Source organism: Leptonychotes weddellii, chromosome 16 (assembly GCF_054177405.1).
Source record: "Leptonychotes weddellii isolate Sample4059 chromosome 16, ASM5417740v2, whole genome shotgun sequence".
Lineage (NCBI taxonomy): Eukaryota > Metazoa > Chordata > Mammalia > Carnivora > Phocidae > Leptonychotes > Leptonychotes weddellii.
In genome coordinates, this window is record NC_138384.1 from 40,809,969 (window position 1) to 40,816,033 (window position 6,065).

The window sequence follows — 6,065 nt, forward strand, 5'->3', positions numbered from 1 at the left end:
TCAGAGAACATACTCCGTATAATTTCAATTCTTTTCATTTTGTCGTGGTTTGCGTTATTACCCAATGTATGTTTTCTTTTGGCAAATGTTCCATGTATCCTTGGAAAGAATGTGCACACTGCTATGTTGAGTGGGGTGTTCTATAAATGTCAATTAGATCCTGTTGATTGGTGGTGTTATTCAGTTCTTCTGAATATTCTCTCTAGTAGTTCTATGAATTGACAAGAGTAAGGTTTTGAATTCCCTAACTATACTTGCATATTTGTCTATTTTGCTTTTCAGTTCTTTTTTTTAAAAGATTTTATTTGTTTGTTTGTTTGTTTATTGAGAGAGAGCACTCCAAGGCGGGGGGAGAGGGAGAATTTCAGGCAAACTTTGCTGAGCTCAGAGCCCCACGTGGGGCTCAATCTCACAACCCTGAAATCATGACCTGAGTGGAAATTAATAGTTGGCTGCTTAACTGACTGAGCCACCCAGGTGCCCCTCACCTTTCTGTTCTACCAGTTTTTGCTTTGTGTATTTTGAGTCTCTATTGTTTGGTGAGTATGCATTTAGGATTGCAAAGTCTCTTTGTTAGAATGATCCTTTTATCATTATGTAACGTCCCTCCTTGTTCTTAGCAATTTTTCTTTGCTCTGAAGTCTACTTAATTTGATATTAATGTAGTAACTTTTGGCTTTTTAAAGTTAATATTTTCACAACATGTCTTTTCCTGTCCTTTTACCTTTATTCCACCAATATTGTTATATTTCAAGTGAGTTTTTTGGAGACAGTTTATAGTTGAATTATGTTTTTTAAATTCCCTCCACCAATCTCTGTTTTTGATTTTGTGTATTTAGATAACTTACATCAAAACTGATTATTGATGCTTGGTCTTAAGTTTGACATTTTATTATTCATTTTCCATTTGTTCCTTCTGTTTCTCATTCCTCTTATCTTTTTGTTTTTACATTTCTGTGGGTTATATGAGCATTTTTTAGAATTCCCTCTTGATTTCTATTCTTTCTGAGTGTATTCCTTTGGACAATTGTCTTACCATTTGATCTAGGTATTACAATATGAATATATATCATCTAAGTCTAACATCAGTATTTTACCACTTTGACTGAAGTGCTGAAACTTTACTTCTATGCATATCCATTTACCTCCCTCACTTAAAAAAAAAAACATAATTGTTTTAAGTATTTCCTCCGTCTACATTGACCACCATATCAGACAATGCCATAACTGTTTTTTTGTACTTAGAGAGGGGTATGGAGAAATGAGTCTCTACCGTCTTGTATGGAACCAGAAGTCACGACTTCTTATTCTAATAATTTATTTGTAGGTCCTTTTGGATTCTCTACACACATAATCACATTGTTTATGAAGAATGAGTTTAATTCCTTCCTTTCTCATCTCTATGTCTTTTCTTTAGGCTTTCCAATACATAACTGAATAAAAGACATGATGGGGGCATCCTGGTCTTACTCCTGATCGCCAAGCAAAAGTTTTCAACATTTTGCTATTAAGTATGATGCTTGCACAGGATTTTAGTAAGTACACATTATTCTGTTAAAGAAGTTTCCTTCCATTTTTAGTTTCATCACAAATGGATGTATAGCTTTATTAAATGATTCTTCTGCATCTAGCTCAGTGATGTTAATATCCATTGTTGATCATTAACTAATCATTACCTAATTACTGATCATCCAGTTAAATCAGAATTTCAGATAAACTAAATTAATTTTCAGTGTATGCTCCATACAATCTTAGTATAATTTTGTTAAGTATGTCACATGCAATTTATTTGCTAACTCTAGCAAACTACCTAGAGCCATTATTTCATTAGGGCCTTTGCAAAATGGGGATTTCTAAGTTATTGTCCTTTCCTTATTAATTAGCTACTATCAGAGAAACATCTGTATACTTCTGTACTATCCAGAGAAACATTCCCACATTAATTCTTTGGGTACCTTGAGTTGCAGTTAATAGAGAAAAAGCAACTTAAATGTTTCCATTTTCAGATTTAGATGGTTCTCTCTGAAGATAAACAAACATGGTGTGTATGTATTTGACATTATGAATAAATAGATTTTGAACATATTTGATGTTTCAACCCATTACTGTTCTACCTTAGACCAGGAGTCTCCTTAATTTATGAATTGACAAGATGTTCCAGGCTCATCTTTGTACATTTCTTGACCAGATCCAGAATCAGCCATTTCTCAAAGAGACTGGATCCCTATTGATGTGATGTGGGCCAGGACGAACAGTCAAGAAAGAATTCTTAAGATGTTTTCAGTGCAAAAAGTTGCTCTTATTAAAGCAAGGGGACAGGACCTGTGGGCAGGAAGAGCTGCACTAGGGTTGTGAGGAGTGACTGATTATATACTCTTAAGTTGGAAGGGTAGAAATAAAGGAAGTTTCCAAAAGGATTCTCTTATGTTAAAGAAGAGTTACAGGATCCTGGACGTCTGCCTACTGTCAAGCTAAGGTTGCTTTATGTCTCTAGCAAAGCATCAACATTAAGGCAGTTGTGAACTCCTTGAGGATTGTCATACTCTGCCTAGCTCAAGCACCAATCTGAGTGTTCATGTCAATTAGAAACCCAGAAATATTTTTGTGGTAATCTGGAATGTATACACAGTGTTGTTTTTATGATAGCATAGGATCTATCTTCTGCATGCCATTCTATTTTGTAAAACTGCCTTATGCATTTGTGTTACTTCAGTATTTAATAGGGTAATGCTATTTAGAGATTTATGGCTTTGACCGTGTACTTATTAAGAGCTTCCATGTACCAATCCAGTCCTAGAGAGGGAACAAAGATGGATGCTAAGTGTTCATACCAATGAAACATGGAACATATCCACTCTTGTTTTAAATTTGGAAGGTTGGTTGGATTGGTAATGGTTTTAATAATGTGTCTGTGTGGGCGCCTGGGTGGCTCAGTTGGTTGGGCGACTGCCTTCGGCTCGGGTCATGATCCTGGAGTCCCTGGATCGAGTCCCGCATCGGGCTCCCTGCTCAGCAGGGAGTCTGCTTCTCCCTCTGACCCTCCCCCCTCTCATGTGCTCTCTCTCATTCTCTCTCTCTGAAATAAATAAAATCTTTAAAAAAAAAAAAAGAAAGAGGGGCGCCTGGGTGGCTCAGTCGGTCAAGCGACTGCCTTCGGCTCAGGTCATGATCCTGGAGTCCCTGGATCGAGTCCCACATCGGGCTCCCTGCTCAGCAGGGAGTCTGCTTCTCTCTCTGACCCTCCCCCCTCTCATGTGCTCTCTCTCTCATTCTCTCTCTCTCTCAAAATAAATATAGTATATGTGCTGCCGAAGCGAGCACTCTCTCAAAATAAATAAATAAAATCTTAAAAAAAAAATAATGTGTCTGTGCATCCAGACAATATCTAGAGTACAGCAGCCTATCCAGCCTGGGGGAAGCCATGGCCACAGGTTAGAGCTGCATAGCCATTGGGTCCTGTTAGGAGCCAGACTTCTAATTCTGAGCCTCCTTGTCCAGTCAGTAGCAAACCAATTGGTGGCCTGAAGAACAATGATTTGTGAGCATATTTTTGATGGCAGCCATCATAACTGCCGTGTGCTATTTGTTGCCGTGTGTTGTTATAACCTATCATGAAATATAGCAGTATTTGGGTCAGAGATCAAATCTAAGACATAGTTATATAAGGAATGCCAATCTGTGCCCTGAAATGGGGAGATCCACCAAGGCAGACCGGATGTGCTTGATATAGGCAGAATTCCACATATCCAGCAACCTATTGATTTTGAAGTTCTGCATAATGCTGTGCCCATCGTAAGAAGGAATTGCCTGTATAAATCAGGGGAAAAGAGAATGAGAAAGAGGTACAGCCATCACTGCTGTCTGAAGAGAAAGTTTGAGGTCTACCATAGGAGTGAGAAGGTGTGCTAGCTGGCACACTGGATTCCTGTGGGGAAGGTACAGGCTTAATCCTTGATAACGATGTGGGAAACAAAGGCAGAGGGAAATGTAGATAAAATTAAATTGCCTTCTAACCTGCAGCCCATTGACAAATACTTGAGGCAGGCAGAATATAATGTTCCTCCAGGAAGCTCCCAGCTGCTTTAATGTTAATGCCTTGCTAGAGGGAAAACCAACCTGGGTTTGACAATAGCAAGACCTTCAGGATCCTTCTCTTACCTTTACTTCCCCCAACTGCAAAGTATATCATCAGTTGCCCCTCACAATCCCGGGGCAGCAGTCAGCAGCTCTTTCTGTCCATGGGTCCTGTCCCTATGCTTTAATAAAATCACCTTTTACACCAAAGATGTCTCAAGCATTCTTTCTTGGCCATTGGCTTCCAACCTCACCAACATTCCAAAACTACAACAATAGGAGTCCATGAGGAATGTCCTTCAAATTTTATGGCCATGGGAATACATAATGACCCAATAGGGGCCCTTCCATTTTGGAGTTAAATCCCCGGCTGTGTGGGAATTCCAATCTTTTAAATAAACCATGTCTCCTGGGTTTATATGGGGTGGGTTGCTAATGACTGTCAGGTCAAGTTTAGGGAGGATATTGATGTGGAAATGTTGGGGTTCAGAGCCAATGGCCAAGAAAGAATTCTTGAGATGACTTTGGTGCAAAAAGTTCATCTTATTATAGCAAGGGTACAGGACCCATGGGCAGAAAATGCTGCACTAGGGTTGTGAGGAATGGCTGATTATATACTTTGGAGTTGGGGAGATAAAGACAAAGGGAAGTTTCCAAAAGGACTTTCATAGCTAAAGAAGACTCACAGGATCCTGGAGGCCTGGCTGTTGTCAAGCTAAGGTTGTTTTTCCCTCTAGCAAGGCATTAACATTAAGGCAGTTGGGAGTTTCCTGGAGGAACATTATACTCTGCCTGCCTCAAGTATTTGTCAATGGGCTGCAAATTATAAGGAAATTTAATTTTATCTACATTTTCTTCTGCCTTTGTTCTCCACATCAATATGGTTGGCATATTTGTTTAGAGATTTATTAATTAACCCAGCCTCAAGTGAATAATTTAACAGAGTATTATAGTCTCCATCTATTGCTATGTCGACAGTGAGAAAAGGCTTTCCATATAGTAACTCAATGGGGCTTAATCCTGTTGGTTTCAGGGCATTTCTCATTTTGAGAAGCCCTACCAGTAAAAGAGACCAGTTTTCTTGAGTCCCAATGCTTAAAAATCTAATATCTACAAAGATGTGCTATTGAAACATACTTTCTCTATAATCACCTTCATTTTCATCAAAGGTAGTCAAACCAAGACTAATTTATTTGAAAAACAAGTCCAATTTTAACAAACTTGATGTAATTATTTACATAAGCTCAGCAAGAATAGTGATATATCATACAGATCTTTTAAAATCTGCTTTGCCGGAACTTTTTGTAAGGAATCTTTAGATTATTTAGTAGCCCCAAGGCCAGAAGCCAAGCCAAATATTTGCCAACAGACATGCCTGCAATACCTGCAGATTTAGGCAAGTTCTTCTTTTCAAGGTCCCCAAAATATCCTGAGCTTTCTGCACCTGCCAGAAATGACATTCTTTACTCACCTGGTGAGGCTATTGGGAACTCTGTAAGCAAGGTATCAGGCCAACAATTTCCAAGGGGCTTTATGACTCCATGTTTCATAAAGTCAACTTTAGTTCCTTAAAGCTGTTTGGTCATATCTGAGTCTATGCATGTCTCTCTCAAATATGATATTCCAGCCAAAGCCTTGGTAAAATAATCAATGTTTCCAGTGGTGTCCTATTACAAGAAGAACAGATTCTTATTGAACTCATGCAAATGACTATGATCGCCATGGAAGAAAGAATACTTATGGATACCTTTTGAATTTCAGAGGGTTCAGGTAGTCAGAAAAGTTAAAGGCTTGGGCGCCTGGGTGGCTCAGTTGGTTAAGCGACTGCCTTCGGCTCAGGTCATGATCCTGGAGTCCCTGGATCGAGTCCCGCATCGGGCTCCCTGCTCGGCGGGGAGCCTGCTTCTCCCTCTCCCACTCCCCCCTGCTTGTGTTCCCTCTCTCGCTGTGTCTTTCTCTGTCAAATAAATAAATAAAATCTTTAAAAAAAA